Here is a 20,974-nt window from a genome sequence, read left to right on the forward strand (position 1 = left end):
CAACGTTATTTTAAGTCACCTGAGTCAAACACCCCCATCTCTATTTCCAGCTGCCACAAAGCAACACAACACACGTTGGAAAGGTCTGATCTTCAGGCCTTCCTTTCCCCCAAATGGCATCTGACACTTCTCACAAGATACACAGCTTTAAAGGTAGAACTGGAAAAGACCACAGTGACCCTCATAGGGCTGAAGCTGCCCCACAGCAGAAATCAGAACATTCCTACAACCAACAATTAAACAACCGAAACCTTCCCAAACATCCCCTTCCTTCTCTGGTTTGCTGTTGTTGCATTAATCATCCTGACACCTTTTTAATTATAATCGCAAACTCGAAGCCATGACTTGCAATGTTATAAATACTGATTTTCCAGTTCAAGCAGGCATTGACTGGTTTCTGTTTTGATAGGAAGGGGCTGTTTGAAGCCTCCTAAAATGTTGCAACTCGTCTGTTGAAACAGACGAGACATTAACAGACACGTTTGCTGTTTCCATTTAACCTGCTGGAATGTTTATGCCTAAGTGTACTTTTTCTCAAGCTTTGAAAGCATAAGGCGTATTTTCTAAAGCGGAAGAAATCAATCAATACATATTATATATTCATATATAATAGATGTTATATAATACACACATACAGCAATATGTATTATTATATAATACACATTTACTATATATTTCTGAAGTCAGGTTATTTCTAAAACTGTCGCAGGCTGCAATTTAAACTTAGAAAGCACATCTCTTCAACAGCAAGGCAACTCGTCAGGAAACAATCCTTATTTTACCTATTGGCCTTGTGAAGATGATAATACCACTTTAGCTGACAAAGCCTGTGTTTGTCTGACAATTCCAATTAATTACTGAGACGCAACAGAGATGGGACCAGCCATCCAGATGTTTTTCAGAAAGAGCTAAAAAGGGGTGGGGAGTAAAGGAGGTTTGCCTTTTGGGCATCTGCTCCAGTGTTTTTTAAATGTTATGGCGGGCAAGAAAGCCGGATCACTAAGTTATTTTACCTGCACTTAACTTTCTACTCTCCTCTCCTTTCCCTCACCGCTGGGAGACGGTGGAAGACAAGGGAGATGAACATCTCACAAGACAGAAGCTCTAATCTGTTGCCAAGGAGGCGACGGTAAGAAAGGGCAGGGGTGCAGGATGTAAAAACTCTTAGGGCACCGACTGTCGTGCAGACCTTGATGCTCCTGATGCCAAAGCAACCCAGGGTTGCTGGAGATGGGGAACATCCTCAGTCTTTTCTAGCAAGCCAAAACTCGCCAGCATCATCTTTTTAACTGTTCCCTGTTCATTTTGCTCTAACCTGAAAATACTAAAGTCGGATTCCAGACACGCAAATACGTTTGAGGGCGATTTTGAGAGATTCCAGGAGATCTCAAAGCCCTTCAGTCAATCTAGCTATCCTGCTTCATGCCTTAGCGTCCCCAACGCAGCAGCGCAGAGCCCCACAAGAGCCCAGGCTGGGAAACACCCCGCGGGCACCTGGGCTGGGGATTCCCAGGCGTGGAGCTAGGCAGCTTCAGAAAGCACCTCCCTGGGTGAGGAGCCTGAGGCAGGCAGGGCAGTGTGACACCAGCTCCCCTAACCCTGAAATACAGCAATCCCTGGCCAGCCTCCAGTCCTCTCCGCGCTCCCCCGAGCAGGCCCGCCAGGGTCCGCAGAGCCCTCGTGGGGCGAAGGGTTCTCGGGGAGGTGCCTGGATATCCAAGGGCGTGGGAAGCCGCAGCTTTCCCTCTGGGTCTTCCCCACCCATCTATCCCCTGCGCCAAGCCCAGAGTCCTACCTGTACCACTCCAGCCCCTTTTCGTAGTTCCTGTCGAAGAAGTGTGGCTCTATGCCCACGGTCCGCAGGCCCGCACGTCCGGGTGGACTCGGATCGCCTCCAGCAGCTCGCGGGTGCCTCCTTTCTTGACCCCGATGACGAGCGCGTGTGGCAGCTTCTTCTCCCCATAGTCGGGGGTGCTGAGGGCGCCGCGCCTCTCGATGCTCCCGTTGGCCGCTCTCAGGCCTGCGAGCTCCTCGTCGGTGGTGCTGGTCTCCTGCGCTTCACACTCCAGCAGCGCGCTCGGCGCAGTCATCATCTCGCCAGGGGCCAGCGGGGTCCGGAGCCAGGTGTCCCGAGCGCCCCCGCCGCCGATTGCCAACACCCAGCCGTCGGCCCCGGGGGCAGCGGGCTGCTCGGAGGGCTCCGGGGGCTCCCCGCGGCTCGCGTTGACCGGCGTCGGCGCGGGCGGCTGCGAGGGGGTGCCGAGGTGCACGGGGGGCGGCAGCAGAGAGGGTGGCGGCGGGCTCGGCGGGGGCTCGGCGGCGGCGCGCGGCGGCTCGCGGCGGCTCCTGCAGCGCCAGGGTGAACTGCAGGGAGCGCGAGCCGCCCAGGAGGCTGTAGCACAGGTAGGTGACGGACAGGGACAAGGTGCACAGAAAAAGCAACTTGCTCGCCGGCGGCCACTTAGCAGAGGCGCCGGGCGGCAGCGGCGCGGTGAGAGTTGGAGGCGGAGGCGGAGGAGGTGCGGGCCACGGGGCCACCGCGGCTCCCGGCTCGCGGCAGCAGCCCCCGGCGCTGCCCGGACATGGTTTCAGCCGCCGCCGCCGCCCAGGCGCCCCGGCTGCATGAAGCGACGCCAATGCACCCCCGGCCCTGGCCGCTGTCCCGCTGCTGCGCCAGGGGAGAGCCCGGCTGCATGGCCCCACTCCCCACTCTTCCCGCGGAGTCCGGGTGGCCCTACACCACCCCCGAGGGGGGCGCACTGACCCGTCGGCTGCACCTGTTCCGTCTGCAGCGCCCCCGCTTCCCGGCTCCGCCGCGGCTCCTGCTTCAGCCTCTGCAGCCGCGCGCTGTTGCAGCCCCGAGTTCCTTCCCCACTGCTAACTTCCTGCCGGAAGAGAGGAGAGGCGCGGAGGGGAGGCGGAGGGGCCCGTGCGCGCGCCGCGCGCCGCGCCCCGCGCGTCGCCCAGAGAAGGGTGAGTGCGCCTCGCGCGCGCCTGCGGATTGGGACGCGGAACGGAGGCGTGCGCTAGGGCTGGGGCACCTGGCAAAGCGGAGATCGTGCCCCCCCTCCCGCCCCCCGCCCCGCAACGCATTCACGCTGGAGGGGTTTGCCGCCCAACCCCGCGTGCTTCCCCTCCCCTGGGAGCCTGGGACGCCAGTTTCTCCTTCCCTCTCCCAATACTTTCAGAGACTAGAGCCCCACACCTGCCGCCAGAGCCGCACACCAGGAAGCTGGGGGCCACAAGGTGGTGAGCTCTCGCTTCCCCTTTTCTCATGGGACTCCAAGCAAACTCGGTCCATCCATGACCCGCCCTTCTCCCTTCCTGGACATCCTCCTGCCTTTGACCCAGGAGGAATTTCTTGTCCATACCAGGATTCCCATGCCAACTTCCATCTTTCCAGCCTCCCCATCTTAGCTTGAAGCTCCTGATTGGTGGAGCTTTGACACAAACCCCCAGATTTCCTTGCCCTAGAGCTTTTGCCTCTGTCCCGCCACCGGTTGACTATGCTTTTTGCTCCAAAAGGAGAGGCTGTCTCCTCCTGGACACCCTGAACCACAGATGCACATGCGCCCCTTGGGGGCCATTGCGGCTAAAGGAGTTCGGATTTCCCTGGACTAAAATAGACTGAGACTATCATCACTCTTAACAACTTATAAGCAGAGAGAAGTTGTGTTGCTGTGTCTGTGCGTCACTTCATTGAATTAAAAAAAAAAAAGTATCTTCTTTGCAGAGAGATTTCCGGCCCTCACCTTCCTCTCCTGGGGGGAATGGTAAACATCATAAGGCTTTGGAACATTCAAGACTAGACTTTGCTTCCTGTTTCCTTTTGCTCAGGGAGGTAGAGGAAACGCGAGGCTGGAATGGCAGGAAGAGGCAGAGCGGTCAACTGAGGCACTCCAGCGAACTCTGCTTCCTGGGGGCAGGGGCTGGCCCTGCACGCACATGGCGCCAGTCTTTCCCAGAGGCTGGCTCCAGTGAGTCCTGTTTACCCTGCTAGCCACAGCTGGGTGCCTGGAGGGTCTGCTTTCACCTACAGGGCTGATGTGGTTGGCATCTCCAGTTTTGTTTGATCACATAACAGGGACTGCTGGGAGCCGTGGCTACATCATTTGATCGGCTGTTTGACAGGGTCCAGCCGATTAACGCCGAGGGGTGCAGGGTCGCCCCTTGGTGAAGAATAACCGGCCAGCCCCTCACATAGTTCTGAAACCTGTGCTGCTTCTAATTGCCCTTCATTCCTTTTCCTTTCTTAACCTCCAGTTTTCACTCCTTTGGGTGGCTGCTTGGGAGGCACTACCTCCTGGGAAAATTAGATATAGTAAGAGAATGTGACCACCTGCAGGTAACTTTCAAGATATTTTTCAGTTAATTAATGGAGGAGCACACAGTCCCATTTGAGACAATCAGAAAGGAATCCTGCCCAGATAAGATGTCGAATTAGGTTTATGGCCTCCATCTGGTTAATGTTTCCTTCTCCCTCCAGTTCTTTCTCTAAATATACATATGCATCGTCCTTCTAAGTTTGTTGGTTAATTGGTTGATCAAGAAGTATCTATATATTATTCTTGACCTTCTGCTTTCTGTTAAAATGTTATAGAGGTTTTCTCCTAAAAGCAATAAATAATAAATAATTGGTGAGTAGAAGGGCCGAGGGGTGCAAGAATGCCCCTCGGTGAAGGATGGCCGGCCAACACCCCCGATATTTTCTGAATTATATGCATGCTTTCTATCAAGGTTATGTGTATACTTATTTCTCTTTTTTATTCTTGAAGATATATAGTTTAGTTTAGCTTTTCAGCCCTTTATTTTACTAACAATATGATACTTTCTCCGGCAGTGTACTTAAGGGACCATTAGCTCTACAATCTAAAAGACAAAGGAATGCTTCCACCCCCTAAAGGGCGCGAAAAAGTAAAGATGTTTAACTGCCCGCTGAGAATGCAGATAGCCCTGGGGATAAGACACCCTGGAGTCGCCTTTTGTTCCCATTAACCATCTACACTAATGGCATAAATGATTGAGGGAGGCAGGGATGGCTCCACCAGGATGTAACCAGACGGACTGCTGTCCTGTCCGGAGGCCTGGACCGTCTCTCTTTGATTTAACTTTACCATGAATTACAACAGATGCCTAGGTACCTATCTCCTTTAGCTTAGAGACAACAAACACTAGTTAATTGCAGAGAAGACGATCATTAACCTTATGCTCTATAGAATGGAATGCTAATAAATATTCTTGTGCTCGTTTCTTACTTCCTTATCTCTCTGAGAATATTTGTAAAACTATTTCTGTACTAATCCTGAAAAATATATAAACGACACTTGTGCACAGTAAAGTCGGACTTGCTAACACCAACCCAAGTCTCACGTCCCCTTTATTTGCCCCCTCCCTCATCGTGCCGACGCCGTCCATCCCTCAGGAACCTGGACTCCGCCGGGGCAGGACCCTGGCAAGGGACAACAGTTGAAAGAAAATGTATATAGTGTCTAAATATTAACTAGATACCTAGTGCCAAAGAGAGAAAAAACTGTTGCTCCAATAACATGAACACAGACTTTTCCCTGAGTGAACAGAAGCTCACGGCTGCTCTCAGCTGGACGTGAGCTTCCTTCACTGCAGCTTCAGCTCAGATAAAGATTATTCCTTTAGAATATATTTTTTATGGTACACCGGAGACCTCTGAAATGCAGAGTCTGGTGTCCTGTAAATCGTTTCGTGGAACTAGGGATGCTTTTTCAAACACCACGCAACTGCACTCCTGTAATGTTAATGGGAAGGGGCCAACTGGAGCTGGGAGCAGCACAGCTTGCCCATCCCTCCTTCGGCTCCAAGCCCAGCTCTGGGTGGTCGCCCAGGAGGGCCCGGTTGCAGCAAATATTGTCACTGCTGTCTTCCATCTCCCTTTCAAAGCTAAGGCACCAGGATGCCCAGCACGTGGTCCAGGGGCCTCCCGACAGTCCCTGCCCAGCTCCCGGACTTCTCTATCCCCGCTCTGGGCAATCCAAATGAACTTGCTCTGTAGCTAGTTTTACTAAAGATGTGCTTTCAAATTTGGAAAGGTTTTGATGAAATGGTACTAACATTTAACCTAGAGGTGGCAAACTGCTAACAAATTAAGAGCTGAATGTGGCCAGCGCAGTGATATTAAAAAGTTGAAACTGGTTGCAGTGGTGTAAAATTGAGGACTTTCCCAAAAAATTTGGCTATGAGGTTTCTGCTGAAATAGTAGATCCAGCAACTTTGGGCCCCTCAGCCAGAACCGAGAGGCCCCCCTGACATGGAGCATGTGCCCTGTTCGTCACGGTGCCCCCCCAGAGTGCCCTCATACATTTATGTTACTTGCCTGGATGCTGCTAATGAGGACACTTCCCAGTGTCCCTTCTCCCTCTCGTCCACAGATAGTCCTACTTAAATAAGAGACTCTTGAAAGAACGGAACCCCGTTGGTGAAATGATAGGTCCCACAACTGATGGGGAAGAGGTGATTTTTGGGGAGAGGAGCTTTGTAGATTTCTCACTTGGGCACTTACCTGTTTTGTTCTCCATCCAGGTTTTTTCTGGGAGCAAGTTCTTGAGAAACCTATAATGAAAAGTACGAGCTATCTACATAGGGAGAACTCAGACTTCGTTCAGCAATTCCCTGGGCGTCTGGAGACTCGATAGAATACTTTTTTCTTTTTCCACTGCCAACAGCCATGCCCATTCAGGCCTACGAGAGTTTTTACAATGCTCCTCCAACTGGTCTCCAGGCCTCCAGCGTGCCTCATTTCTCTTCATCGTAGAGGACAATAGCAGATCAATGTTTCTGAGGCATGGCTCCACCAGTGCCCTCTCTGATGCAGAAACCTTCCTCTCACTGCCTACCTGATAGACTCCAACTCTCTGCCTTAGCACTCAAGGGCCCCTCCGCCTTGCATGTATCCCACAGTCCTGCCAAACCGAACAGTACCCACTACCCAAAAGCACACATTGCATTCTTCTCTTTCACCTCTGCCTGATCAGATGATGGAGTTGAAACAAAGCCATCATTTGCTAGTTAAGTGACTTTCGGACAGGTAATTTCACCTCCCTGACCCTCAGTTTCTGCATATGTAAGTGATGAATAGTAAGACTCACCTCATATTGTTTTTATAAAGAATTAAATTGACTTAGAGAGCATATGCAAAAACAGCTGGCTCCCTGCCTGACATGCTGCAGCCACCAATAATTATTCGGACCTAAATATTGGCTCATGCCATGCCCTGCTTCTTTTCCTATTAAAACCTTATCCTTGAAAAATCGGTGTGTACCCTTTCTTCAAAACCAGCCCAAGGTGTAAAAACTGAAGTTCACTTTCCTAAGCCGCTCAGTGACATTTATAACGCCAAATATAATGCCTTAGATAGTTTTTTTTTTTTTTTAAGCGAAAGAAGCTAACTCTGGCTAACTTCAGTTTTCTTATTAAAGAAATTGACTAGAAGGATTTATGGTAACTCACATAACTGAAGGGAATTTTTGAAAAATCAACAAACAAAAAGCAAAAATAAGCTTTGGAAGGCACAATAGAGCACAGTGTATAGTTATTATTACTGCTGTTCACCAGACATTGTCGGCTCTTCTCTGGCCCACAGAAGGGATGTATCTTCTTGGCCCCTTAAAGTCAGAGGTGACTCTGTGAGCCTTTGGCGAATGAAACTTGAGCAAAAGTGAGGTTGTCTCTTCCAGACAGAACCTTTGGCAAACAGTGGGAGTGTGTTTTTCCTGCCTGGCAGTTGTGCAAGAAGTTGGATCGAGCATCTTTTAGCTGCCATCTACTCAATCCTCCAGACTGAGCAAGGATAATACAGAGCCAGCCCCTGATGACATGGAGCATGTTCGAGAAATAAACCTTGGTTATTTTTAGCTGAGACTTAGGAGTTTGTTGTGAATACAGCACAACGTGGACTATCTGACTGATGAAAACATATATATTATCAATTTCCTCTGCTGTTGACCAAAATGACTTCAGTGAGCCAATATTAGAATTCCTTTTCACAAAGGTGGATAAGTGACAGATTAGAAGTCTACACTGTCCCAGGAGTGTAGACTGATACCACGCTTATATATAGCAAAGATATTTCCTCATTTTGTCCTTTACTTGTCAATAAACAAGTATATCTATAGAAATCTGGAGGTAAGGCTCCAGACAAAACCAACATGGTGACAAGGAGGAACATTACATACTTGTAAAAGGAGCGACAGATGAGAAAATAATAATAATGGCCGGGAACTTACAGAACCTTGCGTTGAAAGGCATCTCATATGGAACTTAGGAAATATTATAGCTGTAAGCACTACGTGACAAAATCTGGTGGATGGAATTAAACAATACTTCGAAGAAAGATACCTTCAATATACTTATCTAAAAAGAAAAATTAGAAACCAACGAGCTGCTTGCTCAAGAAGCTAGACAAAGAGCGAGACAGTAAAGTCAGGAAGAAAGGAAATGATAAAGAGAAATGCCAAACCTTTGTTTCTATTTATTTGCTCTCTATTTATTGCTATGGACTGAATTCTGTCTCCCCACAGTTCATATAATGGAAGCCCTGACCCCCATTGTGACCATGTCCAGACACAAGGTCTTTAGGAAGTAATTATGGTGAAAATGAAGTCATAATGGTGGAACCTAAATCAGATAGGACTGTGGCCTCATCAGAAGTTGAAGAGATCTCTCTTTCTGTTTCTTCACACGCATACACACACCCCACCATCTGAGGACTCAGTGAGAAGGGGACCTTATGCAAGCTGAGGAGAGAGCCCTCGCCAGAACCTGACCATGCTGGCATCCTGCTCTCAGGCTTCCAGCCCCCAGAATGGTGAGAAAATAAATTTCTGTTGTTTAAGTCACCCACGCTATGGCATTTTGTTATGGGAACCCAAGCTAAGACGCTTATCTTTCACAGTTTGTTCCTAGGTTCTGGTACCAATTCCAATGTGTGTGGGGTTGGGGGTCGGGGGAGTCCCCCACACCAACAAGCAATTCTTGGGACACCAGCTGGGTGTCCTACAATTCGACTCGATTCTGACACTATGTACCCAGAGACAGCATCACACCCCACAGGTTAAGGGTTCAGCCCCACAAGACTGCCCCCACTGCAGGTGCCAACAGCAAGTCTGGGTTGTCGCCTATGCTTCTGAGCAACTGGCTGTCAGAAGGAGGTTCCCAAGACTCTCTACTCCGGTTCGACGAATTTGCTAGGGCGGCTCACAGAACTCAGAGAAACCTCTTACTTACTAGATTACCTGTTTATTAGAAAAGGATATGACTCGGGAATAGCTCGATGGAACAGACGCATAGGGCAAGACATGGGGAAAGGGCACTGAGCTTCCACGCCCTCTCCAGGTAACCACTCTCCCAGAACCACCTCTCTCCCAGAACCTCCACATGGTCACCAACTGGGACGCTCTTGGAAATCTGTCCTTTTGGGTTTTTATGCATAAGCCATTTATTTATTCTCTTACCCTCGGCTGCTGTTTTTCCTTCCCCATTTATAGCCCAAAGCCAATCAAAGAAGGACATGTGCAGTGTGATGCTGTTCCCGTACATTTTATAAGTGCATAACAATGTAAGAATTTGTTAACGGAGACATACACATGTATGTCTTGACTCTGCATAAAAATGTAATCTTTTGTTAATGGAGCCATGCACATGGATATTCTTGGAATCATAAAGAATGTAATTAATTTTAGGATATTGATACCTATGATGAGGGAGAGAGGAGAACGGGATGGAAATGTGAATTTTAGGTGTGACGGCAACATTTTGCTTCTTAAAAACACAGATATCGTTGTGGGCTGAATCATGTCCCTGAAAATTCATATGTTGAAGTCCTAACTCCAGGACCTCAAAATAGGGCTGTATTTGGAGAGAGGGCCTCTAAAGAGGTAATTAAGGTCAAGTGAGGTCACATGGGTAGGCTCCAATCCAATGTGACTGATAGTCACGTAAGAAGAGAAGATTAGAACTCAGACACACACAGAGGGAAGACCGTGTGAGGACACAGGGAGAAGCGGCCGGGGAGAGAGGCCTCAGAGGAGACTAAACCGGCCAACGCCTTGATCTTGAACTTCGGCCTCCAGAACCGTGAGAAAATAAATTTCTATTGTTTAAGCCACCCTACGTGTGGCATTTTGTCATGGCAGCCCCAGCAAATGAATGCAACATCGGAAGCAAATAGGGCAGAATTGAACGTCTGTTCTTTCTGGATATTGGGGCCGGAGATAGAGGTCATACTATGTACTCTTCTGCATATTTGAAATATTTCCATAATAGTTAAGAAAATAACAAGCACATCCCTAAAAAGAATAACCAGAGAGTAGAAATTTATGTCTGATTACCTTACAGGCCAAGGTGGGTTTCGTGTTGGGCAGGTGGTTCTCTTCCACAGGGTGTGTCAGTCACCCATGACTTCCCGTCTCTTGGCTCCGCCATTCCTGATGCCTGTAGCATTGTCTGCAACCAATCTGCACAAGGAGAAAGAAGGAACACGGAGAAGACACACCTGCTTTCAAAAGTTCCAACCTGGAAATGGCACACACCACTTCCACTCCCATTGCATTGGCTGAAACATAGTCACACGCCACACCTCACTGCAAGTTGCTGGGTGACTGCCTTCCTGGGCACCCAGGACAAGGATGTGGAGGACAAACAGCCAGTAGTCCCACCCACAATGTCATCAGGTTGACCCTGGTCTTCATGCTGCTGCTCAGTCCACAGCGTGTCTGCCAGGCCTATGGTTAGGGTTTAGATATTTTACAAAGGCGCGGGGTTGGGGGTCATGGTTTGGGACTTCAAAGAGGAGGAAGCCAATTCACAAGGAGACAGAAAACCAAATGTTTGCTGGGCCATCTCTAAACAAATGAGAGAGAACTTGTGTAAAATGGGCCCGGCTAGGTACCTTCTTCTCTACCACATCTAGAGTTCCCTACGTTGACAGCTCCTTCCTGGAACAGGCCTTCTGTCTTAAATTCTTTTAGGCAGTTAGGGGTGAGGCCAAAGTTTCTTTCATATATAAATTTTGTGTGTATATATGTAATTTATAGAACTAAATAAGTGAATTTAAATATAGATACAATGGATTATATATTCTATTATATAGCAATATTAATATATATATATATATATATTATATAATCTCCTTGGTTCTCCAGAGAACCCTGACGAATACAGCAGGAGTTAATATTCTTTTATTGATGGCATTTACATTTAATCATTTGAAATTCTTAGTTATGACATTGTTATGGCTTGCAAGGAAGTGTCCTTTTCAGTGTTTCATTTAGAGGCCTCAAGATACCAATTTTAAAAAGTTTCCCATTTTATTTGTTTGGTTTGATAGGCTTTTTCCAATTGAGTGCACAGATAAACCAATTTAGGAATTTCAAAGGAGCCCCATTTAGGCCAGTGAAGCCTTAAATCACCCTGAGTAATCTGAGCCCAGTGGGACAGAAATCTACATGTAGAAGGTCTGTATTCTTTAAAGACAAAACCAGCAGGAGTCCCAGAGTGGGGCTGTTCTTTGGTGGTCCTCTGAGAAAATGGATTTCTCATTTGTATGAACTTACCAAAGGATCAAAGGCCCCAAAAAGGAGTGAAAGAAACAGAAGTTTCTAACAAAGAAACTTCTCATTCCAAGAAGGGACAGTCTGCCTAGGACCAACTATGTTCTGGCAAGTCAGCTCACCCCATGCCAGAACCAGTCAGTAACTGTTCACTGTAGACCTTTGTAAGCCTGTGTCCTTTCTAACAAAGCTGACAACGGAAGGATGGCCAGAACCAGTATCAAAGGACGCCTACAGAAAGAGTCTGGACCTCTACCAAAAATGGGAGGTCCAGGCCAAGGAGGACTTACCACCAGGAACCAGAGCCACCAGGAGGAGACGACAGAGCACAAAAGATTCTTTGCAGGCACCTTGCTTGTGTCTGTGAAGTGGCACCAGAATTGAAGGTCAGTAGCTAGGGATCCCACTTCTGTCACCATGTAAAGTCAGCAAATAAGAGGCATAAACTGCAAAAGAACCAAAAAGTTTATTTGGGGGTCTCAAGAATTGCAATTCAGGAGATGTAGATTCGAGTAGAAGCTCAAATGTGCTCCTAGGAAGACAAAGGAGGCAGGGGTAGATAAAAGGAAAGGACACAGGCTTACAAAGGTCTACAGTGAACAGTTACTGACTGGTTCTGGCATGGGGTGAGCTGACTTGCCAGAACCTAGTTGGTCCTAGGCAGACTGTCCCTTCTTGGAATGAGGAAACACTTCAAGATGTGACCTCTGCTGTCAGGTAAAGCTCAAAAGTTCAGTTAACATCTGGTGGTGGATGTGGTGTACAAGCATAAGCCCCACTTCCTTAATGGCCTCCCAGCTCCATTTTAGAAGCCTTGAAAATGGTACTCCATTTTGTCATTGTCATCCACCACAGTCACGCACCACGTAACAATATTAACGATGTTTCGGTCACTGATGGACCACATATATGACAGTGGTCCCATACGGGTAGCACCACATAGCCTAGGTGTGTAGTAGGCTCTCCCACTTAGGTTTGTGTAAGTACACTGTGTGATGTTCACACAACAGTGAAAGTGCCTAATGATGCATTTCTCTAAACATTTCCCTTTCATTAAGTGAGGTACGCCTGCACTGATTTTAGTCTTGTGAGTGTTGAATAATGAATTACTCATTTCAATTATTTGAGTCAGCCCCACTGGCTGAAGATGGTAAAGGCTGACTGAAGCAAAAAACTAAAATTTGTTATTCAACATTCACAAAACCAAATGAGTACAGAAGAACTTTAAGTTCCATATCAGGGTTCATGTAAGGCAAAAACTTTCTAAAGGAAAGATGGATTTGAGGACATATATGATTCTGAGTGTAAATGTCTGGGTACAAGCAAAAATTCCAGGGAGCATTTCAGACTTTCGAGGCAGTGGAATTGGTGAAACCAAAGTCAAGCTCTCCAAACAGTAAAGGGGGCCCAGGTAATATCTGGAGTACAGGTGGAACAGGCAGAAAATTTCATTAATGTAATTGTATGATTTCATGAACGGACAGAGTTGGAAAATAGGATGGCAGGGTAGGGCAGAGGGACCTGGAGGGCCCAGGATGCATGGAGAGATCAGCTGGGCTGGTGGGGGGAAGGGGCCATGGGCACACCCTCTTCATGTCCCCTCCCCCACCCTCTGAAACCCTTTGTGACTCTTCAGTGCTCTGTGATGCAGGCCTGGGATTATAGGCAAGTGCGGACACTCTCAGAGCTCAGTTGCCTCAGGCAGGCTTGCGATTCAGAAAATGGAGTTCAGTCAATGGAATGTTCTCTCATTTCTGAATAGCCATATTGAGTTGTTTTTGAGCATCTGCTCAACATTCTTAGATAGTGACTATAACCTCACCATCGTGTGTGGGTTGTGGTTGCTTCTTCTGTTCCTGTGCTTCCTGGTGGGGATTCCATCTTTACCAACCTTCTGGAAAACCAAAATCTACCAAAAGGTAAGGATCCCTGGGCAAGCCACCAACAGGCATTTTTTATTGTTGTTTCCATTTCTAGTCCCACATTTTTAAATGAGTTGGTCCAGAGAGACTCCTAAGATGGCAAGTCTGAATAGAGGATAGAACATCATCCTTCTAAGGGAATAGGCCAGGCAGGACTAGGGGTTCAGCTGGGACTGTTTCCCATTTAAAACTCACAGACCATCTGGGTGTGGTGGAGGATTCCCGGATAAAATCCCATCAGTGATTTCACGGCCCTGCATTAGGTTATTTAGAGAGTTTGGGATCTGTGTAGGAGAACACTGTTCCCAGCACTGGATCATGAGTCACATTTCCATGACGGGCGTCATTCGACCAAACCGTCCTTTGTATTGGGCAGATCAGGAGAGCAGGGCTGAGCCTCTGAGCAGACACTGGAGTGTGAGCTCTGTTCCAGGATACAGGGTCCCATCTGAGGAAGCACAGATGTGACTGTGGGCCTCAGAGTCTATGCCCTCCTTGAGCAGAGGACTTCTGACTGAGAATATCAAGTGTGGACTCTAGCCAAAAATCCTCCTTCGAGTTTTTCAAAGAAGGAAAAATTGAAAGTATCTTATCACCTTTAGAAATTCAGAAAGGGAAAGAACACAAAGTGCTAGTAATAAAAATAGAGAGTGACATTAATCTTGGATGAATATCTGAGTTTCCTAGAGAGAGGAGCAAGCCAACTAAGTCCTCGCTCCTCATTCTTTTCTTTTTGTTCTCAGCGTCAGGGCAGAGCCAAGAGGAGAAGAAAAGGTGGAACATCAAGTGGTAAGGTTCCACCTATCCCACCTGAGCTCTCCAAGGGTGACCCATCCTGTCCTCTCCATGAGGTCCCAGGTCCATGGTCTCTGAGGATGTCAGCCGCTAGATAGAGTCCCTCTCAGAAAATAGAGGCCTCAGAGGAAAGGTTCATGGGAAGGTAGTCAGAACCCGAGACATTTCTCAGATTCCTGCTCTGCCCAGCTCTGGGCATGAAGCAGTGATGGGCCTGGACAATGGGTGTTGCCCAGTGGGTTGCCGTGGGAGACGCCAAGAGTCAGAACTTCTGTCTTCTGACCTTGTGAAACTACGTTGACTTCCTGGATGATCAGACTCCTCTTTGAGGTAACCATTGACCTATGTTCCTCACATGGTGGTTTTGAACATCCCATGGGATAATGTATGTGACAGTACTTTATAAATGAAGCAACAAACACATGTGAACCTTATTAATATTATCATTGACCGTTTGACCACATCTACTGATTCTTGGGGCTTTCAGAGTTAATATCCCGTTAATATCCCAAGGGTCTCCCATAAAGGGACTCCTGTGTAACACCTATGCTTCTACCTTTATTACATGTAATTCGCTCTTCTGGTTTCCCAGGTTGGAGAAACTACCAGAGGGAAACAGAGGAGAAAAGGAGGCTAATTTCTATTCTGAAAAGGTGACTAGTCTTTTCTTTCCTGATCCCTCTTTGACATGTTCTCTGCAATTCCAGGGATTCAGTACAGCCTGCAGTAGTCATGGGAGGGGTTTGCCATAGGAACGGGTATGTGAATGAAGGCCTTGGGGTGAGGGCTGCTGGGTGTATGGTGAAGTCATAGATGTGGGGCATTGTGAAGGGGCAGCAGGCTTCAGGTGGCCCCTCCCCTGACAGGCCAGCAGGTCCTCCTTTCCTTGTTCTGCTCCTGGCTACAGTTTTCTAATTTCTGTCTCCCGCAGGCCCCTAGGCCGGCCTCTCGATCCCACCCGCATTCGTCAACTATTATGCCCAGACCCCTCCTGTGAGGTGTGTAATAGCACAACTGCTGAGATCAATCGGCTGCTGTTCCTGGAGGACCTGGAAGATGATACTGCCTCTGTGTCCTCTATGGCTTCCATAGCTTCTGGGACTGAGTCATCATTCACTCTGTCCTCTGCCTTCTCAGAAGTCCCTCCAGGAGACCTAACACCATCCCCACCACCTGACCCTTCCCCACCGCTCCCCTCCGTTCTCTCACCTAACCCAATGACACCCTTAGCTGACTTTCTTTCACCCTCACCACCGGGTCACTCTATGCCACCAGAGCCTATTCCTCCCTTGGAGTCCAAATTCCCAGCAGACCATTCCCCACCCCAACCCATTGCCCTTCCCCCTCTCCCACCACATGACACCCAGGCAATGGATCCTATTCTCCAACCAGAGGCCACTCTGTCTCTGAATACGATCTTCTCTCTTGACCGCACCCTTTCCCAAGATATTAACCCCTTACCAAATTTGTCCCAGATAATGAATCCCAATGACTCACTGGCTTGTCATCACGGACCACCAAGCCTGTCTGTCTCACCACCGACAGACCACCCTTTAACTGTGACTCAATCTAAATCGGTTTCCATCTTATTGAAGTCTGTTCCAGAGAACTCATCTCCAGATAGCCCTGGTGGGTTGTCCACTTATGTCCCAACAATCAGAGGCACTGACCATTCAAGCCTGTCAATTTCAGACTTATCCTGGTGGCAAGCTTGTGCCAAAGACTTGTTCTTAGCACCTTCCACCTTGGCACCACGTGATTTTAATCGAGAGTTTCTTGCCCTCCATTCTCCAGAGTCCTCTCTGGAGAGACACCCTACAGCTAACCTTATAGAGCCTGGTAACCTCTCATTTCTCAGCCCTCATGTCCTGGCACTCCTGGAGAGACAAGTCCAAAAGAGGAGTGATTTCCTGATGTGGAAGGAAAAGGAGAAGGAGAAGGGTTCTTTTCCAAAAAAACTTAGGCCAGGCCACCAACTAAATCCTTCGGGGAAAATGTCAGAGTCAAATGCTGATGAGTGTGACTCAGCATTCTCCCTTCCTTTCTGGAGCAGTGCAGGCAAACCAAAGGAGCTGCACATGCATGAGCAGCCCCCATATCCTAAAATCTTGGAGGACCATTTACAGGAAAAATGTATGCAGCTCTTCTGGGGTCTCCCATCTCTGCACAGCGAGTCCTTGCCCTCTGCTATCCGTGACTCAAGTGACTGCACCACAATCTTCCTTTTCAATACCATCTCAAATGCCTCCATGGGCCAAGAATCCCCAGTACCTCTCCATCGCCCACCTCCATCCTTGCCTGAGATCCAGCCCCAACCCTTGCCTCAAACCCTGCCCCAATCCCAGCCCCTACCTCTCACTCAGGTCAAGTCCCAGGCCCACCTTAAATCCCCACTCCCAATCCTACCATCTGGTCCTCTACCCCAGATAAGGATCTGTGGAGTGTGTTACCATAGACCCCAGGATGAATCAGAGTCTCTCACCTCATCTGAAATTCAACAACTGGAATGGAAAGTGTTGCAGAAGCAACAGGAAAGTTTGTGGGGTTCCCCCTCTGTAGTCCAAAGATCTCAGGAAGAATTTTGTTCTTCAGCTCCCAACTTTCCTTACCATCAGGCCTCCCAGGCCCATGCCTCCATCTCTACCCTTCCCGTAGAGTTTCCTCTCAGTGATGAGCTGAGGAAGAAACTGGAACATCACCTTCGAAAGAGGCTCATCCAACACCGGTGGGGCCTGCCCCGCAGGATCTGTGAGTGTCTGTCACTGATGATGCCTCCAAGAGATTTCTCAGAGATAGCTAAGTCAGAGAGCAATCGTGGACTCTCATGGATCTCGGTGAACAAAGATCTAAATTTTGGATTGAGCCAATCCAAAAGCTTCCATGAGAGGGGTTCAGAACTGCTTCAGGTAGAGAAGGAGATGGGGAAGGATCAGGGGCACAGCCCAGAGAACGGCCCAAAAGCTCATCTGTTGAGTGACCCAGAGAGCTCTTCAGATAAAGATCCGGCAGATGACTCTGAGAAGGACCTAAATAGTCACAAGGCAAGTCTGTCAGGGAAAACTTCAAGGGCCTTGGAGGAAAGTCTAGATCAGAAACAACTTGAAAATGTCCTGAAAGCACATTTGAGCAAGAAGTTTGAGGAAATCAGTGAGGCTCGGCTCCCTGGGACGGTGCGCAGTTCATGGCATGCTAGCAAGCAGACATTGCTGCTTTCTGACAAATCCCGCACCCAAATAATACAGAGGAGTTTGCCACCTTCAGTGGGTGGGGACTCCTCCCTGAATACCTTCCAGGAGCTTTGCTTCATTGATTCCAGTGCACAACAGATGATGGAAACCCATATTAAAAGTTTCCGTATGAGGATGGAGTGGGGCCTTCCCTGCAGGGTCCTTGAATCCATACAGGCGTTTAAATTGGAAGATGCTGCATCCCAGTCCTTGCCCTATTTCTAATGTCCCCCCTCAAATAACCCAACTTTGGAAGTCGACTCCAAATCCGAGGGCTTCGAGCCCCATAGAGGAAGCTCTAAATCTGTTCTTCAAGAAAAAGCGGAAACAACAAATTCAGCCCTGGTCCTGGATCGTCTTTGCCCTGCTACTTCACCTATGGGCAGGGAAGGACAAGGGGTGCCGAGACAATCACCCTCTGGTATCAAGCAAGAGATTGCAGAGGTTGTTCAGAGGAGTAAGGGTGCCAGGCAGACTCATCTGCCTGTCACATGTGGCATCACAGGCAAAGCGAGTCAGAAATTTACTCAGCTAGGCAACAGATGCCCCCCAGAGCTGCCTGCAAGGCAAGCTGGTGCCAAACATGAGACAAAAGATGAGAGAGTGAGTTCCAGTGATAGAAGAGAAGGGCGACAGGACAAAAAGATGAAGTCGGAACCCATTTCCGGGCACAACACGACCAGGGACATATTCAGGGCCAAGGAGCTCAACGCTGTGCAGTCAAAAACTGGTAATGTGTTGACAACCAGCAAGCCAGGAAGCTCCCAAATGATATGTGAGAATCACAGTAAAATAGAAATTACTGGGACCATTGAAAGCCCTGCACCAAAAAGACAAGTTCCCCAAGACCCAAAGTCATCGGATCTTAAGGAACATCTGTTTGGGGAATTAAAGTCGAAACTAGAGAAGAGGAATCAGAGCCAGGTCCAAGGCCAACACACTGACAGGGCCCCTGCCTCAGAGAGCTTGACTTACAAGGCCTCACTGACTCATGCCCACGGTGTCTCCAGTGGGGACATGGGAGCTTCCCAGGTGCTGCATGTCCATCTGGAGGACAGTGGGATCAGCAGGCAGCAGCGGAAGGAGCCTTGGGTCCCTAAGAAAGACCTAAAGAGGTCCGAGGATAAGAAATTCCCACCAGCTACAATGAGACTGAGCCCTCCGGGCCCCAACAAAGAAGAGCTTGGTGGAGGGGATGCAGGGTTGGGGACATCCCAGCCTACAAGAAAGAGTTTCCCTACTCAGATCACAGCATCAGAGGAGACGCTTGGGAGCAAGTCTTCCCAGACCTCATCACAGAAGGCACAGCCTCCTCCTGAAAGTCTGTTCAGAAAAAAGATGAACCACATTTTTCAATGGCTTCGTCCTGGGACAAAAGGCAAAAAGCAAGAACATCCCCAGGAAAAGGGCCGCCCCATATCATCTGCACAGAGCAGAGGCCTGGTTAAAGGGAGAGCTGCCGTTACTGGGACCACCACGGCTCAGAAGACCAGGACGGTCCCTGGGAAGTTCCCAGTGGAGAAACTGGGGCAGCGGTGTGCAACAGAGGTCACTCGCCCTCAAGAGCCCCTTCCTTCCCTGAGGAAGTTTGTGAAAACTGAGCAGAAGGCAGAAGAGCAGGCCCAGGCAGAGCCCCTCCAGGGGCATCCTTCCAACTACAGGGCTCCCTCCTGTAAAGTGCCAAAGGCCAAGTCCTGCCACCAAGAAGTTGTCTTTGCTGGCCAGAATTATCCTACATGTTCTAGACGGATCAGAGACCAGAACAGACACCCTCAGAAAGTCGTGGCGCTTAAAGATCAGCTATTGGATCAGAAGCGTCCCTTATCTGTGCCCCGCAGGGAGCATGTGCCCCATCCAAGCTCCAGCTGCAGGCGTCAAGCCGGCCCAGGGGCCTCCAGCTGTTCTCACCACTGCTAAAGGCACTATGTTTAGGGATCCGTCTCTATGTCAACAGAAAACGCTTTTCCAGCGTTTCGAGAGCAGAAAATTTCCCACCGCAAAATAATTCCTTCTCGTGGAGAATATTAATTCTCCCCAATAAATGATTCTCTAATAATAGTGATGTCTTTTCTGCGTCCTGTGTTGGGGGCATGGGTTTCAGGTAACTCAGGGCTTGTGCTTAGGGAAAAGGAGGAGTGAGTTCAGCTCTTACTGATTGCTTCCTCTGGCTTCTGAAAGGTCACCAGTGCTCTGGAGCTCTTGTTGACAAAGAGATATCACGTGCCCCCAAAAGCCCATTTCCTCCCTGATGAAGTTTGAGGAGGTGGGTTCTGCCTCCTGCCTCTTCGCTTAGCCTTAACGAAAGTGTAGAGCAGCCCACACCTTCCGCTCACTGAATGTTTTACATCCTTCAGAGAGTAGGGAAGACAGGTCTTCTCTATCCGAAGAGGGTCAAGAATAGGTATGCAGTTCATAAAACAACAATGAAGATAAAACAGTGGCTTCATCATGATTTAGAGGTCAGTGACCAGAGGACCCCACAGGTGGGTGAACCCTGAATGGGATTTGGGGGGTGGGGGAGGGTATTGCTGCAGTGCATCCTGGGCTGGTGGGGGAGGGGCTAGGAACAGCACAGACACTCCTTAAGAATCTGTCATGTGAGTCATATTAAAGTGTTAGGGAAGAATACTTTAAACTTTACATTGAGGTTTCCCTACTGGAAAGGCACCTGGGGGAAGTGGTTCCCCTCTGTAGGTATTTCTTCAGACTGCCCAATGACATTTTGTTGCAGAGCAAAAGCATCACTCAGCTGCCAGTAGTAACAATGTTGACCAGGTAGCCACCTACCTCCCAGGATAAAATAAAGCTGAGAGTAAGGAAAAGATGACTTGGAGTAAGCGAGGAGGGAAGAAAAAATGAAGAGGGGAAAGAAGGACCTTGCTGGTAGAACAAAGCTTTATGCCTCATCATCCATATGGTGACCCTGTCCTGTTTCCTGTTCCCCCCGCCCCCTCCTCAATCTGATCCAGGCATCACCACCTTGAGGCTGATCCAGGCACTGCACAGCACACTGATGCCTTATTCCAAAAAGGCACTGGGCTGTTCTTTGAATACTAAACAATATCTGCAGGGAGGTCATGAGGCATGGCATCCCCCTCTTTGGGGAAGGTGATCTTGCTGCCTTCCTTCCATCTATGCTTAATAAGAATATACAAGATCTTGCCCTTAGTGTGTACAGTTCACCTGTCGGGATGGAAGTGCTGCCTCTGATATTCACGGCCTTGAATTGGTCTCCCCCAGAACACCTGCAGCTCATGAACCAGAGATGAGTCCCAGACTATGCACCAGGTTACAGATATATGGGGGTCTCACCATGGACTGCACACATACCCACCCTTACAATAGGGGTTGGGAGGAAAGGCCACTCCACTTAGACAGACTGGGACTCAAAAATTGGCTGAGTGTCAACTGGGGCAAAATTCAAAAAGCATTATGATGGTGAGCGTTAAAT

General features: G+C 48.7%; 1 pseudogene; it reads right to left on the reverse strand.

Annotated features, from left to right (window-relative positions):
* Positions 1-3,383, reverse strand: part of LOC106839001 (heparan sulfate glucosamine 3-O-sulfotransferase 4-like) — a 55,077-nt pseudogene extending 51,694 nt beyond the window's left edge.
* Between the last annotated feature and the right edge of the window lie 17,591 nt (positions 3,384-20,974).

This window comes from Equus asinus, chromosome 14 (genome assembly GCF_041296235.1).
Source record: "Equus asinus isolate D_3611 breed Donkey chromosome 14, EquAss-T2T_v2, whole genome shotgun sequence".
In the NCBI taxonomy this organism is placed as follows: domain Eukaryota; kingdom Metazoa; phylum Chordata; class Mammalia; order Perissodactyla; family Equidae; genus Equus; species Equus asinus.